This window comes from Equus caballus, chromosome 25 (genome assembly GCF_041296265.1).
Source record: "Equus caballus isolate H_3958 breed thoroughbred chromosome 25, TB-T2T, whole genome shotgun sequence".
NCBI lineage: Eukaryota > Metazoa > Chordata > Mammalia > Perissodactyla > Equidae > Equus > Equus caballus.
This window is the reverse complement of record NC_091708.1, coordinates 35,665,412-35,686,821: the sequence shown is the minus strand read 5'-3', so window position 1 is coordinate 35,686,821 and position 21,410 is coordinate 35,665,412. Positions and strand designations below refer to the sequence as shown.

General features: G+C 41.4%; 1 protein-coding gene across 15 annotated transcripts in view; it reads left to right on the top strand.

The window, feature by feature from the left end:
* Positions 1-1,686: 1,686 nt before the first annotated feature.
* STRBP (spermatid perinuclear RNA binding protein) overlaps positions 1,687-21,410 on the top strand; it is a 124,321-nt gene continuing 104,597 nt past the window's right edge. For 6 of the 15 annotated variants that reach the window (XR_002803882.2, XR_002803880.2, XM_023628834.2 and 3 more), the window contains exon 1: positions 1,687-1,858. The gene's annotated coding sequence lies outside the window, so the exon portion shown is untranslated. Of the gene's footprint in view, positions 1,859-1,889; positions 1,972-21,410 lie in introns of those variants that run through there. The other 9 variants (XM_070251726.1, XM_070251729.1, XM_070251732.1 and 6 more) reach the window with 7 other exon arrangements.

Here is a 21,410-nt window from a genome sequence, read left to right as displayed (position 1 = left end):
TGTTCTTCCTGCAAAGCCCAGCTTTAAGGGTCTCATCTCACGTGCATGTGTGGACCTCCCTAACCCATTCAGGTAGAGAGATGATCTGTCCTCAAGGTGCTTTGAGTCCAGGGAGGTGGCAGGCAGTAAGACAGTTACAATCTAGTGCCATAAGTATACACAGTTTAATGGTCTACATGCAAAGCAGAGGATCAGACAACGTGTCTGAGGCAGCCAAGGAGTTCCGGAGAGAATATGTTGTGAGCTGACTGATAAGAAGACCAAGGAGTTTTTCATGAGGATAAAGAAAGGTGTGGGTGATCGGAGGTGGGGAGAGGGTGTAGAAAGGCTTTGGGGCCTACGTCCCGGCTCAGGAGGCTCATAAGTAGCTCATAAGCAGCACCGAAGGTCAGTGTGGGTGGAGGGTCAAGGTGGCCTGAAGGAGGGACAAAGGGAAGGGGTTGTACCTTGAAACTTAAAGCCAGATCACCAAAGCTTTTAAAATTGAGTTAGTGTTTACACTTAATTCCGTGAGTGAAGCAGAGCTGTTAAAATATTTGAGCCTGGTATGTTAGAAAGATGGGAAGGGGCCGGGAGGGGGCAGTTGTGGGAGATCCCTCCTGGACTCCCAGCTCTCCAGGTCCTGGCACCGGGTGGCCAGGTCGTTTCTGCCCCAGGCTGGAAATTCCTTTAGAGCAAGGACCTGAATCATTCACCTGTGCATCCCAGCATCCAGCACAGCACCCAGCATGCAGCAGGTACTCAGTAGGGGCCAAATTGGCTGGTAGAATGCTGGGTATCAAGAAGGTACTGGCTAGTGAGTCTACGACAAAAAGCAAACCTCCAGTTCTTCCCCAGCACCTGCCGGGTATGGGTTTAGGCAAAGTTTGACCTAATCGTAAGGTCAGAGAGGTCCTTGCCCCAGCTCAATCTCAGGGAGGTCCATTAAGGGTGGGAGAAGGAGGGGTGGTGGCTGAATAAACCGCAACTTTTGTTCAGTGCCTGCTATGTGCTAGGAGAATTCACGCCTATTTTTTCCCATCTCTCCGACAGCTCCTAAATCGGAATTATGGTCCCAGTTTCCCCGATCAGGAAACTGAGGATCAGAGTGGTTCTGTAATTTGGTCAAGGTCACACAGCTGGTAAGTGTAGGAGGAGCGAAGGCTGGGATCGAACCTTGTAACAAGTGTCACCTGGGGAGGCATTGCAGGGCCTACTCCGTTTGCGTAGCCCCTGGGGTTGCGGGGTACCTCGTCCTAGGGCGCGGGGCTGGGGGAGGCCAGCTCGCCGCGGTGGCCGGGAGCCGCTCCCAGATTCGGAAGTTACGAAGTTTCCGTGCATTTCGCACCCTTCCCTGCGCAGCTCGTCCTCGTTCCGCAGCGGTTACGCCGCTAGCGCAGCGGGGCTCAGGTGCTGCAGCGGGCGGGGGCCGGGCGCCGGGAGGAGGGCGGGGACGCAGTTTACGTAAGCGTCCGCTCGCAGGTGCATGCGGCCGCCGCCAGCGTGTGGTCCCTGCGCGCTCCCAGGTGCGCAGTTGGCGCAGGCGACGGCGCGGCCCGGCGGCGGCGGGCGCTGGCTGGCTGTCTCAGGTGCGGCAGAGCGCGCGTGGAGGGGGCGCGCGGCGAGCGAGGGGGCGGGCTTTCCGTTCCCCAGCAGCCGCGGGGCCCGCCCCCCGGCCCGGCCAATGGGCGCTCTCGGCGGCGTCACGTGCCCGCCGCCGCCGCCGCCGAAGCGGAGACCGGAGCAGCGAGCGCCACCAGGGCAGCAGCCGCCGCAGCCGCCGCCGCTGGGCTGAGGAGCCGGAGACGCGGGCGGACGAGGTGGCGGCGGCGGCGGAGCGGGAGCGGGCACCGGGCGCGGGCAGAGCGCGGCGGCGCGGGTAGGCTGCGGCGGCGGGGCAGGCGCCTGCGCGGCGGGCCGTCCCGGGCGGCGGCGGTTGAGGCGGCGGTTGAGGCGGTTGGCGGAGCCGGCCCGGGCCCCGCATTGTTTGTTGTGCGTCCTTAGCAGCGGCGGCGGCGGCGGCCGCGGGGGCTGGGGCGGAGAGCAGGAGCAATCCCGGCCCCCGTGGCTCCGGCATTGTGGCCGCCGCGGCGGCGGCGGTGCCCGGGCCGCTTCGGGCAAGGGCAGCGGGCAGCCTTCCTCACCTTCGTGGGGGACGGGTCCCGGCCCCAGGCGAGGGGAGGGCGTGGGCAGTGTGGGGGGACCGAGCGCCCGGGGTCTGGGTAGGATGGAGGGCTCCGGGCAGGTGTTGGAGGACATTGGGGACAGGGGCTGGGGGAGAGCCTTCGCGGGGCAGGCGGAGGGCGTGGGCAGATGTGGGGGAGAATGAAGGGTGGAGGGATCCGGCCCAGTGGAAGGTGAGGGCCTTCGGGTAGGTTTGGGGGGCCCACGGGGGCCAAGGCGAGTGCGAGAGGGATGGAGGACATTCAGGCGCGTGGGGGGGCAGTATATGGGGGTGAGGGAGGTTTTGGGGAGGGCAGGGCCGAGTGTGATGGGAATGGAAGGAGAAGACTGGGGACTCGAGGGGGCAATGGAAGAAGCTGATGTCCCGGTCGGGGCTGCTGTGAGGGGCAGGGAGTAGGGGCAGCTGTTGGGAAGGCCGCTGGCCAGATGTGACGGGAGATGGGGAGCAAGGGTGTCCGGGTAGGGGGAGACGTGGCAGGGTGAGCGTGAAAAGGGAGAGAGGGAAGGAGGGTGTCTAGGGGTCTCTCAGTGATGGAGAGGGAAATGGAGGGTGCTCATGCGGGAGGTGTGGGTGAGAGTAGGCCCAGAGGCTTCAGGAGACCTGTGAGGGGCGTGAGGACGGTGTCTGGCAAGGAGTGGTGTAGAGCAGACAGGAGGCTGGACAGACGGAGCATGTGAGGGCAGGAGGCAGGTGTCTGGTGGGGGTGCTCAGGGGAGAGGAGTGCAGGGGGAAAGGGGGAAGGTGATTGGAGCATGGCTTGAGTTTGAGGGGTTTGAGAGAGAAGTGGGGACAGGAGTAGGATGATGGAGAAGATGTCTGGGCAGGAGGACTGCGGGGCATTTATCTGATAGGAAGAGAAGTGAGTGAAATGGAGGGTGTTCTTGTGGGAAGTATAGGAAAGTGGGGGTGTAGCAAGACAGGGAACTTTGGGGTTGGGGGGACATTGGAGGGGACAGGTGGAGTGGAGTGTGGAGGGCCAAAGGTGTAGGGGGTGAGGGAAATGCTCTTGGAGTGGCAGGTGCGGTGTGGGGTCAGATGGAAGGAAACGTTTCTGGGGCAGGAAGTGTGGAGGGAAGATGGGGGGGAGGTGATGCATGTGTGGAGGAGAATCAGTACAGGGAGGCAGTAGAGGATAGGTTGGAAGGGAAGGTATCCAGGTCTAGAGTACAATATGTGGAGGGAAGAAGGCACAGATTTGGGGTGTTAGATTTCACCTAGTAGAGAGAATAGAGTAGACAGGGAACAGAGGGAGGGGAGTGGGGAAGATAGGATATTTTTGGAAGAGGGTGTAGAAGAATGCTTACTACCTATAATAGGGTAAGGGAGGGGCGAGGCAGCGATGTGTGTGGGCATGTCTGTATCTGGCAAGGGATAGGTTGTGTACTGGATTGGGGTGGTGGTGGTGGTGGGGCAAGTAGGATGCCCAGGTTTAGGGCAGGAAATGGTTCAGGTGGGACAGAATTAGGAAAATAGGTTGCTTAAAAAGAGTGTGGGAGGAACAGGGGAGAGATTGGAAAACTTTGAGTTTTGAGGGATTAAAGGGGCCGAAATTTTTAGGTTTCTGAAGGTATAAGGAAGGGCAGAGTGCAGAAATTGGGAAAAAAGCTAAAGGAGGGATTGAATTCTGGACTTAGGGAAACTGGAGAGTGTGTAGGGGGATATGTGTGGATCCTGGAATGTTGTTAATGGAAAATGAAGGACACTAAGCCCTCTACCACATCTGCAAATACTTGCTTCTAGAATCAGAGAGATCACGAAGGCTGATTTTAGTCCAGAACCCAGGGAATGGGGATGGGATGGGGAGAGCTGAGTACATACTCCAAGTTTGGAGGAGGTGTGTGGTAGGATATCGTCCTAGCACATCGGCCTGATGCACGGGCAGATAGAAGAACCACATGGGGTTATAAGGAGTGCACCAAGAGTGAATCGAAATAGGATTGCAGCTCCTGCAGGGCAGATGTCTTTGTGAAGATACTGCAAGAGAGCAGGGCCCAGCGTCAGCAGCATTTGAGGGCTGAGTATCAAAGCGGGAGGAAGGGATACCTTGGTGCAGTGTCTCACATACCCTGGTGCTTTCTGGGTAATGGAGCAGTTTTCAGGCATTGAGTGATGTAATATCTGAGTACCATGCTAGAGGCACACAGAGGTAATGTACATCCAGCTCCTAAAAGTGGCAGGAATGGAGCTCTTCGACTGTTTAACTCTCTTTCAAGGTGCAAATAACTGATCCTGGGTTGTCGGCTTTTCCCCCCATATAGTTCAAGTAACATTTAGTTGGAGGCTTTTGGATTTTCTGGTATTTTGATTTGAGTTGGGGAGTGTAGTGTTAGCTTTACTGAGGAAAGACTTCTGGGGTTCTGTGGACATATTGCCATCAGCTTGCCAAATACGTCGGAAATAACCTTTAGGGGTTTGAGCACGGGCCTTTCAGTGCAGGTCTCATTCAGTGTTCTGTGGCTTGTGTTAGATTCTTTGGAATTTGGAAGGATTAAGGAAACTGCTTAGAGACTGCCTCAGTAAGCACGGTTTTCTAGAATCTTGGAAGACGATTTCCCTTTTGACAGTTGAAAATTCAGTCTTGTTAGATTTTGCAAAAAATTTATTCCTCATGTTGCAGAAATAACTTCAATTATCACTTTGTGGGTTTCATGTAGTGTGTAATGTGGTACCTAGTATGATTTCAAATAAAAAGTCCGTTTTGGTACACTGGGAAGCTTTCTGGGTGGACTGGTTTTCTTCTTTTGTCGATTTAGGAAGTATCTTAATGCAGCCATTTTAAGTTCAAATATTAAGTTTGAGTGAAAGTGGGAATCTTGCCTAAACCTTAATGAGGACTGAGCAGGACACTACATTTCAAATAATCTGAATCTGTAGATATAAATATTTAAAAAATAAACTGGAAGCTAATCTTTTTTTTTGGCTGAGGAAGATTAGCCCTGAGCTAACATCTGTGCCAGTCTTCCTCTACTTTATATGTTGGTCACTGCCATAGCATGGCTGATGAGTGGTGTAGGTCTGTGCCCAGGATTGGAACCTGTGAACCCAGGCCACTGAAGTGAAATGCACTGAACTTAACCACTACGCCATGGGGCCGGCCCTGGAAGCTAATCATTTTTAAAATTCAAATTTGAAGTGTATCGTGAAGGCAGCAAAGTAATGCTCTGAAGGCATTGCTATAAGATTTTACTTTTGGAGGGAAAGGTTTTTAAAGTATAATATGCTTTCGATTGAAACTCTTAGCAGTATTTTGAGATTTGACATGTGTATCAAATATAAGGAGCATGTGTGACCCCTTTGCCACCTGGCAGAGAATTAGAGCAGTAGGATATAAGATGAATAGAGTGACCTTTGAAAATTTTCTCCAAGATGGCTATTGTTTCCTCCTTGTATTTTTTAAGTCCATTGTGTTAGTGCCTTTTATTGACTTGGGGCAAGCAGTATTTTCTTGTTCAGAATACTCAATTTTGGCATAGTGTTCTGATTATGTGTATTGTTCCATGAAGTTCTATGGTTTGGGATAATTTGTAGGCACTTTAAAATATTATGTTAAGTTTATGAATGAAGGAAAGCAGGTTATTTAGATTTTGTAGGCTAAATAATTGGCTCTGGTTTTATTTTCACTGGTGACTTGCTGGACAAGATACTTAATCCCTTTGTGCTTGTTTCTCCTCCAGAAACCTGACTCTTTATCTCCCTCCCATGAGAATTGAGATGGTTTATATAAAACAAGTTTTAGTCTTTCGGAAAGATTAGAACTATGTCAGTATGGAGAAGAGATGTTATTTCTTTAGTTCTTTTTTTCCTTTTAGCCTGGTCAAATAATAATTAATACTTCAGAATTTGGCATTAGTTGGGTTAATTTGTAGTGAGAAACTTGGATAAAGATGAAACTTCTGTGAATTTCAGAGATGTCTGCAAATTAAAGTTTGTTCATTCTTTGCTCTACTGTCTACTTATATTTCCTGGCTCATTTCTGCAGCTGTGTGTTGGTGCTGATTTGAATACTTGAGTCTGAACAGAAGCTTGTGAGAAACATTGTGAGTTCTAGCTATAGCCCAAGATTGTTTCTGAACGTCAATTTCCAGAGACATTACTTCTCTCGCTGAGTGAATTCAGTTCTTAACTCAGGAATAATAAATATAATATTTTCCTATGTATTTGTAGAAAATCATTGAGTGACTTGAATGGAAAAAGAGTTATGCCTTCTAGTGACATTAAGCCTCCTTTTTCAGATTTATTGAGTAGTTTTTCATTTTTTAAGTTTTATCAAATAACCATCCATTTTACATTTCTAAGCCCATTGACAGGTTATGCTCTATTTTAGGAGGAATGACTTTTAAATGCTTTTTAATGTTGTGTTTGGTTTATTGGTTGTAAAAAGTCTCCAGATGCTGGTCATGATTGACATTACAAAAGTATAAATAGTATGTTGCTTTATTAGACATTAATTTGCTTGGGCTTGGTAATCCTCAGCCCTGATAGTAATTTTTCTGTGCTAGCTGATCTACCCTTCATAGTTTACTCTCTTATATAACATGTTTGGACACCATTACCCATCTTACTGCTCTTCTGTTTTCATTTGTTTTGCATAGATCCTTTTATTGGAAAATTGGTTGTTTTTAAAAATTTGTTCAACTGTAGAAACACTGTTTCTGACAGGTAATTATGAGAGGCTTCATAATCCAGTCTAATTTTAGAAAACTGTTTATTGAGAGATGTAAGTTAAATTTATATGTTGATTAAAACAGAAAGAAATAAAATAATGATGCCAGATTAATGTTGATATAAATATTTAAATGGTTTGAGCCTTGAAAGATATGCAAATCTTTAACTTATAGGTCTTGCATTGATTAGTGAGGTGACCAAATTATCTGATTTGTTACTTTCATGCCCAGCTTGAGTTATTTCTTGTCTTAAGGGACCTTTAAGTGCATCGTTTTTGAGAAGTATGATGTCTGTTTCACAAAGGACGTTCCATATGTGTGTTGCTGAGTGAATGAAGCAGTCCTAAATTTTAGTTATTTGATACTCAAATTTTCTTAACTTCTGACATAACTAACACTACGTAGAACATCTGCTTTTTAACTTTAGCACAACTAAAGGGTACAGTTGATTATATCAATAATAAAATCACAGCTTTGCATTGTGTGACTCCATGGTTCATTTCCATTTGAAAAGTGAGAATTCTGCAGCAGGTTGTGTAATAAATTCTGAGGCGTTTCTAGGTCATGGATAAGATGTAGTTTCTTACTGCACCTGCAGAATTTCCTGTTCTTTGCAGTTTTTCAGGTGCCAGGGCTTTTCACGATATCCTATTGGGCAGGTCAGCATTTTGTTTATGAATTGACTTTAACCATATTAATAGTGTTGACATAAAGCAAATAGTATTTGTCCTGAAAGACTCTATCTAGATTTATGTTTTTAATATGCTCACCTGTTTTGCCAGTTTAATTCAGCAAACATGTGTTGACTTTAGGCTCAAAGGTGTCTTTTGTGCTGGACCTAAGATTTCTTAGAAGGACTCAGTAATATTGTTGGTAAGTAACGTAGATTGGCCCTTAATGTGAAAATGGAGTCTGTAACTTTGCCTACCTATGTTCAGTTAGCCTAACTGAAAATCAGTACATTTTAAGACAGCTCCGTAGTGACCTGATAAAGAAGTGGTTTGTTTCTAGAAATTAAGATGGAAGTAATTCATTCTTATGATGTTTATGATTCCAGGTAAATCTGAAACTCCTTAAACAGTGCATGTAATCATGCAATGATTAGGCTTTTGTACAGCTTAGACAACCCACATTTTAACCCAATGAAGTATTGGATACTGTGTATTTCTTGACTTAAGTAGCTCTGGACAACTCGGTTTTAGTTAGCAAAGCTAGTGAGCTAGAGGGGAAAGTTGTTACAGTTTTGATATTGTAGTTTAGCAGCTGCAGAGAATAAACATCTGGAGCCCTAGGTATGCTTATTTTCAGTTGTTTTTGAAGTAAGCTATAAGTAAACTTATAATGTCAAAGTTTAGCATGGAAGAACAGATGTCAAACATATTAGTGATGAAGCTTTTAAAAAGGCTGGTATCTTAAAAATAAGTATTAACTGTGATACTTTCTGTTATGTCAGCTTTGTGGTAAATGTGGAATTGTACAAAATTGGCTTTTGAAATTGGTCAGTATTATTGTTCAGTAGTGTCCTTTATTTCTAGAGCTCAAGGTTCACATACCTGGACGTTAGTCCCTATGATAGCTGTGTAATGTAGGTGAACAGCAGAGTGTTAACATTTAGAGAAATGGAGGCCCGAAGAGTTGCCTCTAGAGCAGAGATTGGCAGGCTTTCAGAACACCCTTTCAGAGGTTGTATATCAAATTCCTGTTAGTCCCTGAATTTGGCAAGGAAGGTTGATGGCTGGGCAGATTTGAAACCTGCCTCTTTAAGCCCTTGAGTACAAGTCTTTTCAAGGACTGCCTGGAATAATGCTTGTCCTTCCTGGGAAACTCAGGGTCCTGGGATTATGCGGTAGTTATGAATCTGAGGAAATGGGCTAGCACTTGGGTGGACTTTCCTTATAGGTACGCCTAAAGATGACCCCATGTGCAAGCTTTATTGCTGTATTGGGTAGTAGAAGAATGTTTTTGACACTAGAAAACTTGGCTTGGAGGTCTGATCTTGCTATTTGCTAGTTGTAGATCTCTCTCCTCGTGTATACAGTTGGGATGAAACCCCTAATTTACAGAGTTAGAGTGAGTATTAAAGAAGATAAGAAAATTGTTTGTAAGCGTTGAAGCACATAACATTTTTTTGAAGGGAGGATTGAGCAGAAATTAAGGGCAGGCTTTGAAGTAATGAGAAAATTTGACTCAGAAAGACCTGGATTTTTATTTTTTATCATGGCATTTTCAAATGTACATAAAAGAGAACAGTACAGTGAATTTTCATGTACCCATCAACCAGCTTCAACAATTACCAGCTTTTTGCTGCTCTTGTTTCATCTCTCCCTCACTCACTATTCCTTTGTTGTTGTTTTTGCTGGAGTATTTACAACAAACCTTATACATCATAGACTTTCATCCATAAATACTTCAGTATGTATTTCTAACATAAGAACCTAAAAAAAAGTAACCACAAAACTATTTTAACCCCCTAAATTAACAATAATTCCTTATCTAATACTCAAATGGAACTGGTATTGAAACATAGCTCTACCACTCACCAGCTTTGTGCATTAATCAAATTACTTGCTCTCTCTGAGCTTCTGGTTCCTTATCTGTAACATAAAGGTAATACCTCATGAAGTTATTTTGAGCTTAAATGAAATAACGTATAAAATGCCTAACATGAAGGTTCTCAGTAAATGGTGCAGCCTCTCTTCTGAGCCTTCTATGGCATGTGAATTAGAATTATGAGTTACCTGTCTCCCTTGTTGAGCATCACAAAGAGTAACAGTACTCTGGAATTATTGCCTGCTAACTTAGTGACAGTTCTCTTTATTGGGCAATTTAACTCTTCTAGTGAAATTCTGTAACAGTTGAAATCGTATCCATTCTCCCCGCCATTCTGCAACATCATTATTCTCCTGTCTACTGGCTCATTCCAGTCAGCATACACATGCTGTTATTTCGTATATATGTATATATATATATATAAGATTGGCACCCGAGCTAACAACCGCTGCTGATCTTTTTTTTTTTCTTTTCTTCTCCCCAAAACCCCCCAGTACATAGCCATACATTTTAGTTGTGAGTGTCCCTGGTTGAGCTATGTGGGATGCTTCCCCAGCATGGCCCTATGAGTGGTGCCATGTCCACGCCCAGGATCCAAACCGGTGAAACCCCGGGCCGCCAAAGTGGAGTGTGCCAACCCAACCACTCGGCCCCGGGGCCAGCCCCCACATATATATATATTTTAAACAACTATTTCTTGACCACACTGTCTTTTCTAGCTACATGAAAAAGTTGTTTCTACTCATCTTCTATTCTCCTGAATCTACTCTAATGAGACTTTCCACCCCGTCACTCTACTGAAACTGCTCTTGTCAAAACCATCAACTTTAATTCTTACTTGATTTGTTAGCAGCATTTGGTACAGTGAATGCCTTCTTCCTTGAAATGCTTTCTGCTCTGGTGTCTAGGACACCACACTCTGCCGATTCTCCTCCTATCTCCTTGGTTTCTTTTCAGTCTCCTTTGTTGGTTCTTCCTCAGTACTCCTACTTAACACTGGAATCTCTGCTCTTTATTCATTCCCTTGGTGATCTCATCCAATCTCATGACTTTAAATACCGTGTATGTTCTGATGACTCCCAAATTTTTATCTCTGAAACTCTCAGCTTGTATATCCTACTGCCTACTTTGTCACTTCTACTTATCTATTTTATTGGCATCTCAAGCTGAGCTTGTCCCAAACCAAACTCCTGATGTTTACTCTGCCCCCTCTTCCCTTTGCTCGTCTTGTAGTCTTCCACATCTTAGTAAGTAGCAACTTCTTCCGCCTTTCCAGTTGCTCAGGCCAAAACTTGGAGTCGTCCTTGGCTTTCTTTCTCTCACACACCACATCTGACCCATCAGGAAGTCTTGCCAGTTCTGTCGTCAGAATGTATCCAGACTCTGACAGCTTTTCATCACCTCTGCTGATTTAAGTGTGCATCACCTCTTCTGAATTATTGCAGTAGCCCTTTTTTGCTCTTGCTCCCTTATAGTATTTACTCAATACCATAGCAAGAATGATCCTTTTAAAAAGGTAAGTCAGATTTTTGTCTCCTTCTCGTCAGAACCCTCTGGTGATTCCCTGTCTTGCTCAGAGTAAAAGGCCAAGTCCTATCAAGGCCTTAATGTGATCAGATCCCTTCTTCTTTCTTCTCTGACCTCATCTCCTCTTACTTTTCTTTTTGCTTACTCCATTCTGGCCACAATGGCTTTTTTGCTGTTCCTTTAACATGCCAAGCATATTTCTGTCTCTGGACCTTTGCGTTTGCTATTTGCTCTGCCTAGAATGCTGTTTCTCAGATATGTGCTTGGAGATATATGCTCCATCTTCAGGTCTTTGTGAACATCTCCCTTTTCCTTCCCTTACCACCCTATTAAAATGGCAGCTCCTCTGTATCTGGCCCTCCCTACCCTGCCTTTCCCACGCTCTTTTTCTCTATACCACTTAAACACTTAACTTGTAAATGTTTTGCTTATTTATTTTCTTATTGCCTTTTCCCTTTCTCTCCTTGAAGGTGAAGATTGATGTTGGTTTTGTATTCTGTAGATTCTAAGGACCTAGACCTGTGCCTGGCACTAAGTAGACACTTGAGTATTTGTTGAATGAATTATTCTTATATTGTAGTCTGTTACTTGGTAAAGAATACTATAGTTGTAGTGTTTTAGTTGGAATTTCAGTTTTACCTGTGAAATGCTATGCCTCTTGAAGTCTTAATGATGTATTTTTGTTTTTCTTTTTCATGAGTGTCCTTTCTTAGGAGTGCTAATAGGTTTTATTATTAGTTTATTCATTTGTAATTTTTTTTTTGTGAGGAAGATTGGCCCTGAGTTAACTTCTGTTGCCAGTCTTCCTCTTTTTGCTTGAGGAAGATTATCGCTGAGCTAATAGCCATGCCGGTCTTCTTCTATTTTGTATGTGGGGACGCTGCTACAGCATGGCTTAGTGAACAGTGTGTAGGTCTGTGCCTGGGATCCGAACCTGCGAACCCCAGGCTGCTGAAGCAGAGCAGGTAAACTTAACCACTATGCCACCAGGCTGTCCCCCTATTCACCATAATTTTGAGTCCTTATTATGTACTGTGCTAGTTGCATTGGAGATACAGAGATGAAGTATACATAGACCTTGACCTTTAGGAGCTTACAGTCTGTTAGGGGAGGTGATGGTATGATATATATACATTTTAAAAAAGATAAGTACTTAAGAGATAAAATGGTCTGGGAATTCAGAAGAGCAAGAGATTATTTCTAGCTAAGGAGAACAAGGAAGAGACTTCAGAGAGGATGTGGTAGGTGATATCTGTGCTAAACCACAGAAAACAGGTAGGATTAGATTAGGAGAAAGTGGAGAAGAGAATTGTATATGGAGGGAACGGTGTTAGCAAAATAAGAATGCTCAAGATTTCTATGGGAAAGAACAAGTGGTTCACTTGAAGATAAGGGAATATGAAAGGAATTGGTAGAGTGTGAGTTTGGAGGGGAATGTTAAAGTTACTGATAGAAGGCCTTGAATGCAAGAATGAGGAATTCAAACTTTGTTCTGTCGAGAGTGAGGCTTCAGTGAAAGGTTTTTGAGCAAGAGTGGAGGGCTGACGTTGGGGCTATCCTAATGAATTTGACAACTTCTATGTGAAAAGAGAGGCTGAAATGCATACACTGATTAAGATGCTGTTGTAAAAGTTCGAGGAAAAAAGTGACAAAGGTCATGGAAATAGGTATAGAAAGGATACCTTGGAAAGGATGAAACTTGGTAACTGGGTGTGAGAGCTGAATGACAAATCTACAAGGTCTCAAGCCTAGTTGATGGCGGGCTTGGGTGCTGGGAAGAGAAATGGAGAACCCAGGAGAAGTGGGATCAGGAGGCAAGTTGAGTTCTGCTGTTGAGTTTGCAGGTGTAGTGGCGACATCCAGGTGATAATTGTTCTGATAAAAGAAAATCAGGAATCTTTTTAGAAAGGCTGTGCATCCGTGGCTTTATGCCTTCATTTGAATACAACTTAATGGCCAGAAAGAGAAGTAAGACTTAATTGCTGAATCTATTACTGAAGTCTGAATCTAAGTAGTTGATTTGGGAAACTTCTGTTAAGGCATCCAGACTTTTCTTTTGATTTGTAAGTGGCTCCACTTCTTTCACTAAGTTTGTTAGATAAGTTGTTGTAGGTTGTAAAGTACTTCATGTGTTCCTAGCAGCTTGATGCATCTTAAATGTTATCCTTTGAGCCTTTCTTTACTGCTGCTTCGTTGGCCGGCCATGGATATCTAAGCTGTATGTCTTACTCCTTTGAAAACAACAGATGAGAGTTCCCAACTAGTCACCTTGATCCCTGCGTTGAGATGACCTTATGAATAAAGGATTTGCATGATCATGCCATACCCTTCTTTTTTCCCTTAGAACTTAGAGGCACATTGGAGGAAGACAAGCCTTCTACCCTAATTAATGGTAGTTAAGGTGTTAGTTGCCAAAACATTTCTTTAACAACCTACACTTAACAAAATACCAGGAGCTATCAGAGGATTTAGCTTCTATTCCAGGCACATTTAAGAACAGAATAAGGTTCTTTTAGATTTGTATCCTTTTCAGAGACTTGTAGCAGGAAGAGTTTTTAACACAAAGGCTGTTTAAAGGAAAAAGAATTATTTGCAAAATAATGTTGATTAATGTATATCATTTTTATTTATAGGCTCGCTAATGATGTATGAGATTTATATTTTTATACTTAATGCATTTCTTAATAGTTGAATAAAAAGACATCACTGAGTTTATTAGTTTAAAAACTTGCAGTTCACCAGCTGGTTTAGAATAGTGACTTTCTGCTCATCCCATTAGTCATCTCTGATTTAAGTCTTTTCCTTTGTGCTTAGATCATAATGTCAGTGAATATGATTTTGGCACTGTCATGATAGGGTCTGCTTTTGTTTTCCAGTAAATAGGAGTGAAGAGGACCCAATTGCCCTGAAATGAGAAAGTTTTCCTGTTTAGGGTAACATATTTTTCAGCTCACTGGAGCTGTACTGGCTTTTAGTTTGTCAGAGTTAGCATATATTGTAGTTTGGAAGAATTTTTTTATCTAGGTAATTTTATTTCGCATAATTGGTTTGCCAAGAATTTAAGTATAAAACCTTAATCTTGTGAGCAACCTGTGAGATTCTTTTAGCCCTGCTTTGTTCTTTGACAGATGTAGAACTCAAGATATATCTAGAGTGGTTAGGGGACTTGTCCAAAATCACACACCTAACTAGTGGCAGAGTTGGGGTGAGAGGTGGATTTCTTGACCTCCAGCCTTGGGTTCCTTCCGCCAAGTCAGGCTGCTTCTTTAGAAATGTGGACCAGAGAACTTTGAGTAAACTTAAACTGGTCACATTCCTGGCACCTAATGATGTTCAATAGGAACAATTAGGGTATTTTTTTCCACGTTCCCTCTGAAAATTATTTTTATTAGATTAACTATTTTAAACTAAACAATTCAGTGGCATTTAGTATGTTTACGATGTTCAGCAACCACCATCCAGCTAGTTCCAAAACATTTCTATAACTCCAAAGTAAAACCCCTGACCTGTTAAACAGTTTGAAAATTTTTTAAGCAATTAAAATAAAAATCTTTAAACAATTAAAATAAAAATATTTACTATGACAAGGTCAATGATAGCAGGTTTGTATTAGAGGTCACCCCTAGTGCTTTGCTACTCGTTTCTGATTTGTCAGTGAGAAATAAAGAGAATCTTTTCTATGTTATTTATTACTGGATGTATTACACTTAGAAACAATGGCAGGATTAAAAAAGAAAGTGTCAGGCACATAATGATTAGCACTACTAACAGCAGACATGCATTATGCATATTATCTCTAATCTTCACACTGGCCTTTCAGAATGGTTGCTTTATTTCAGATAAGAAAACTAAGGCTTGTTCAGTAACTCCAGAATCACTTAGCTGGTAAGTTGTGGACCTGGGATTTGGATCCATGTCTATTTGGTTCCAAAAGTTGAGTATTCTCTTCACTAAATCTGGGAGTAGACAGGCAAAAAGCAGCAAATGGAAGGTATCTTCTTATATGGGAGACTCAGTACTGTTTTACCAGGACCGTATGTAAGGGAAGTGGAGTTGAGTTTGTTGGTCCTGGTAGTGTCTCCAGTAGTAGGCACTTTCTCCTGACCAGTTGTGATCCATATTCCATAGGGGAAAAGCAAAATAGAAAATAACCTTTGGAACCTTTAGAATTCGTTAATGGACATTATTATAAACAATTAGAAGAAATTGCAATGTAGCTTCTGATATTTGTTTTTAGAAATTCTTTTCCCATTTACTTTTGATGAATCGGTATTTAATTTGATTTAAAAATCATAAATCGATTTGCTTGAGTAGTTAATGTTTAGTCTTAACAGTATTGGAACTTGCTTGATTCGTCATTTTAAGATATTTTTAGAAAGTGGTGGTTCACTTCCAATGAAGAATAACTCAAATTGTGTGTGTTGAAGGATTTTGTAATTATACTTTTACCCCATTAAAAAACCCTCATTTTAGCTTTTTTAAAGTTTGAAAGAACTTTTAGTACGCGAATTTTCAGTCATTCCTCTGAAAGTGGCTAGCAAGTCACCTTGTAAACCTTGTCATTTTTCTACAGTGTTTTGAATGACATGAATTCTCTTCTCCTGAGTAATAGGCACTGGAGTAATTTGCTTCAGTATGCTCGGTTTTGGGTAAAAAGGATGGTATCATCTAAAAGATAGCTTCCTGGCTTCTTTGGACAAAAGAGATTTTTTTAGGTTATCTGAGCATAACAAGAATATAAGCTATAGCAACAGCAGCCATCTCAAATATCCTGAGTTTGTGTATTGATAGTTATCCAAAGAAGTATAGATTTTTGACAGTGACCTTGTGACTTTTGCGAATATCTAAACAGATATTTCCATAAATGGATTTCAAGCTTTTAAAAACTTTTATTTAAAAGTTTTTAAAAATACCCTTGTAACTTGGCTTAAATATTGCACATTATTTTTCTGTTTTGACCTAGGGATGAGGTGTTACTCCCTCTGGAACCAGCAAAGATGTCTCGTAAAGATTATAGTCTTTGGAGTTGTTCAGATTTGTTTTCAGGTCCTTTCTCTGCCTCTTATGATCTATAAGACCTTCTTTTACCTTTTAAAATGAATATAATACCTCACAACTTTGCAGAGTGGGATTAGAGGGTGATGTCTCTAAAGGGCTCAGCTCAGTGTCTGGCACATACTCACTTGTGTTCAGATTGTAGCTGCTGTAGAAGAAGTTTAAATTTTGGTAGCCTAGACAAATATTCACAATGCAAATACAGTAAAACCTCATCTTATGTCTACTATCCTGCAATCAATACATTTCTTTGTGGATTTTTTTGTTTTTTTGTTTTTTTGTGTTGAAGTGTCATGTGTCAGTTTTCATTGTTTCCTGCAGCTTGCCCTTCTTTTATCTGAAATGCTTGGCAGATATCTCCATCGATTACTGTATAATATACCTCAAAGAATAGATGATGCTTCCTATACAAGCTAATGATGAGGCACTTGCTCCCCATGTCAGTCCTTCAGTTAGGTGTTCCAGAGTTGCATGCTAACAGGTTCTTACCACCTTCAGAGATGTCTGCTGGCTGAATGCCCAAGCTTATGTCCAAGAAGGAAGCTCTAGCTGCCTGGAATGAAAGAAGTACACAATGACTGCTTAGTGGTTATAGTATGTTTTATGATGATTGTTAATATTAAAGCATGAAAATCTGTATCCTAGTCTGTTAATTTTACTCATTACTTCCCCATGACTTGTTTTGCTTCTCTTGTTCTGTTCAGAAAAGCATACAAAAAGCCTTTTACTCTAAAATTGTAGGGTTGAAGTTGTGATGAATCATAACCCAAGAATATTAGCTGTGGAGGCTACTTTGGAGATCAGCTGGACTAACCCTCTTATCCTGTAGTTGAGAAAACTGTCTGAGGGAAGTTATGACTTGCTTGAGGACACAGAGTGAGCAACAGGTCTGATTTCCAGTCTAGTGTCATGAAGGTAAACTGGTAGAGTGGAGAGAACACTGGACTTTGGAGTCACACAGTCCTGATTCTGAGTCCTGATTCCACCATTTATTAACTGTGACCTTTGGCAACTACATCTGAGTCTCTTTTCAGCTCTGTTATACTTTGCTTGCAGGGTCGTGAGGATTATGAGATAATGTAAGTAAAACATAGTGCCTGGCATATGCTATGGGCTCAGTAAGTGCTGCCTATCATCTTGGTACAGTTTTTCTTGGTTACTTAAAACAGATCATATAGCTAAGTGATTATTCTTTATGAAATGGGAATCAGTGATTATGGTTGATGTTTTTGCCAAATCCTTTCACTGAAAATCTAAGTAGTTGTTCATTGTAGGAGGATTGCTTACTGCAAAACAAGTGCAAAATGTTTGTCACGAGCTGAGTGAATACTGCTCCAAGTTGAACAGTGTTGACGTTGTTTCTTTCTGGGAAATTTCTCTATTTCCCAAGTGAAATGGGCCTAGTTTGTGGAACACCAAAATCAACCTACATTTAGTTAGGCCAGCAGTTCTCAAACTTTTAAACTCAGGACTCCTTTACACTCTTAAAAATTATTGAGGACCCCAAAGATCTCTTGTTTATGTGAGTTATATCTGTTGATATTTATATTATTAGAAACTATATCTGATAAAAATTTATTAATTCTCTTAAAAAATGACCATTGTATTTTAACACAAATTATATACATATATATGTATAAATATATTCAAGACTTCAGATTTTAAAGTTTTTGTTTCAAATTACAAAGGGTAATACAAGCACATTAAAATAATACAGAATCAAAGTGAAAAATGAAATTATTTCATTCCTGTCATATAAACGCTCCAACCCTTGCGGTCAAGAGTTTAGCATGTATTCTACAGCTATTTCTATGCAATTCTAAATACATACTTTCTCTTTCTCTCTCACTTACTCTAAAAATGTTTGGTGTCTCTTTTTAAATAAAAATTGTAGGGGTCTGGCCCTGTGGTTTGGTGGTTGGGTTCACATGCTCTGCTTTGGCGCCCCAGGGTTCGTGGGTTCGGATCCTGGGTGTGGCCCTACACATCACTCATCAAGCCATGCTATGGCAGTGTCCCACATACAAAGTAGAGGAAAATTGGCATGGATGTTAGCTCAGGGACAATCTTGCTCACCAAAAAAAAATATATATATATATTTAAGGTGCACAACATGATGTTTTGCTATGCATATACCTCGTGAAATGATTACACAGTCCAGCTAATTAACGTATCCATCTTTCATATAGTTGCTTTTTTTTTTTTGTGGTGAGAGCGCCTGAAGTCTACTCAGCAAATTTCCAGTATCTAATACACTGTTATTAACTATAGTCATTATGCTTTAGATTTCTAGACTTATTCATCCTACATAACTGCAACTTTGTACCCTTTGACCAACATCTATCCATTTCCCCGACTTCCCACAAATGATATGTTTTTAATGAAAAAATAACTGTTTTCCAAAACAAAAAAAATTAGTAAGAAGAGTGTCATTGCTGTACCTTTTTGCAATCTCATTAATGTGTACCTTAATAGAAGATAGCTGTGTTCTGATAGCTGCTTCTATGTTTAGTCTGTTGTGGTATGTTGTTCTGGTTGAAGTGTATAAAGAAGATTTGGCTTCACACAGATTTGAAGTTGGAAAAGGGAAGGAATATTTCAATAGCCCTTTCAGATAGTTGTGGATATTATTCTTTGATACCATACCAAAACTTGACAAATGCTAGCTTCTCAATGGAATCTGAAACCAAATCAGTGAACTTTTTATATTGTGTTACATTAAAATTCATTCTCTGTTGTATTTTGACTGGATCTTTTATCCATATATGATTTTATAACATCATGCATTGGTCATTTAGAAAATGTTGGTTCACTGAATTATATTGAACTTCTAAATGTGACACATTTCATTAGATAATGTCTCCATACATTTTGTAGTCTCTGGAAAACTACACTAGTGAGAGAAGGAGAGTTAAAAAGGCACACAATGGGGGCTGGCCCCGTGGCCGAGCGGTTAAGTTCGCGCGCTCCGCTGCAGGCGGCCCAGTGTTTCGTCGGTTCGAATCCTGGGCGCGGATATGGCACTGCTCGTCAGACCACGCTGAGGCAGCGTCCCACATGCCACAACTAGAGGAACCCACAACGAAGAATACACAACTATGTACCGGGGGGCTTTGGGGAGAAAAAGGAAAAAATAAAATCTTAAAAAAAAAAAAAAAAAAGGCACACAATGGTTTAGTACTACTGTGAAAATTGTTTTGGCCTTGTAGACCCCTGAAAGTGTCTTGAAGACCTCCAGGGGTCCCCGGACCACAGAGAACCATGGAGTTAGACAAATTGGTAAACTAAAGGTAGTCACCAGGTTTGCAGACTGTAACTTTAATAATGGATAATCTAGAAATTATAATGGGATGGATTGTTGTACAAGCCTTAGTCTTAGAAAGTATTGTACTCCTTGAAATAAAAAGTGGCCTAATATTGAAATGTGATGGATTGGTCATTGAATATTTGAGTGCTTTTTATAGACAAGAAGTTGTATGGAGGTACAACTAAGGATATGCATTATGAAAAAGCATTCCTTCTCTTCGGTAGTTTATATTCTAGCTGGAAAGGTAATATAATTTCGTGAAAAGATAACGAATGCAGTGTTCTCTGTAACAAGTATGACATACAGTGCTGGGTAGAATGAGTTTTAAATAGGTGAAGGAGAGAGGAGGCAGTTGTCTTTACGGGGACAAGAGCAGTGCTTGTTCAGATAGTCCTTATGTCAGTTAGGCTAGACTGGAGAATTCATATGGAATAATTAAGCTAGGCTTGCAAAATTGTTGCATTTTACATTTCTGTTCTCACAGTGTTACCCAATTTTTGTAGGATTGTACAATTTCCAGTATTTATACAGGTTCTTACTTGACTTTTTAAAACTAATTCATCATGATATGAGTAGGTCTAGTTATCTGTCAAACATCTATCAAAATGTTATCACTCTTTGATAAATGAGAAAACAAAATTAAGGAAAGCTGCCAAGAACACAGAGATATGAGTAATAGGTTATTTGCACATATTAGAATATATATATATATTCTCAGAATAAGAAATATTCAGATCTCTTTCTTTGGGGAAAAAATATATACATACACAGAGTAAACGTTTCCACTCAAGACTGTATAGAAACATTTTAATGCTTCCTGAAGTAGATTGTGTACACCTTATGCTTGGCTGTTCCCTTGTTGGATTGTTATAAAGATTTTTAAATTTATAAAGTGCCTAGCACTAGAAGGCACTCAGGGCCGGTATTATTGTTGTTGTTGCAGGTTTTTCAGTTCAGTTACCTCTAATGTACCAGTTAGGTAAGACATCCAGCTTCTCAATATTTTGAACATTCTGACTTGTCCATTTGTTGAATGTAGTAATTCAACTATTCTGGCCGCCATTTATGGAGTGCTTAATACTATGTTTCAGGCACTGTGCTAAGCGCTTTATATGCGTTGCTTCTTTAGCTCTTTACAACAGTTTCACTGTGAGGTGAGTGATGGTGTTTTCATTTTGTAAGTGAGAAAAGTGGAATGATTAGTTGCTCAAGGTACGTACTAGTTAAGAAATTGTATAGCTGGAATTTGAACCCTCGTCTGTCTCCAGAGTGTCATCTTTTGCCTTTCCATATGGGCAGCAAGTTGAAACGAAATAGTTTTGGATTGCAGTGGGAATTTTGCTCTTTTTTCAAAGGACAGCTTTTTGGGCAGAGGGGAGTTGGTTTTCTCCCTTTTTAAATGTATTGATTGGTATTTGGATTCCAAAGTTTATTTTTTAAAATTATTATTAGTGAGGCTTCTCATTACTTAATTGCTTGATGAAATTATGATAAAATAGTAATGAATTAAAATTTTCCAAATCTGTCTTTCCAAGTTGACATGTTACTATATCGGTGAGAACAGTTTGTGGGCTTTTACAGCTTGTTTTTTTAGGCCAAGAATTGACTTACCTTTACCGTCCACTACATTACTCTTTGATTGAATGATATGGTTATAGTCACTTTTGAAAGAGTATTGTGGCTTAGAAAGCTTGTTTGAGGGAAAAAAAATTCATTTGTATTGGCAGTCAGCCAATATTTTATAAGCTACAATTTTCTTTTGAATAGCTGGTGGTTTGTAGCCCCATAATTTGTGGTTCTTCTGAACTTGTAAAAAGATTACACATATTTAAAAATGACCTGATCACTTTAATGTTTTTGAAGCAGTATACAACTGTTGAATTCGCTTGTGTGATAGTGTTGTTTTTGTACTTAATTTTTCTGTGCATAGAATCTGTTTTAAATTAATAATTTATGCACTGTAATCCCCCCGCCCCCAAGTAAACCTACAAATAAACCTTAAACCAAAAACTGCTTTGGTAATGTAACAGGCACAGTTAAAGGCAAAGGAAATGTGAATCTCTCTACATTGGTCTGCCAAATCCTTGCAGTATCCACACTATTCCATTCCTTAGGCACTGTTGCCCGGATGTGTTGAATTATG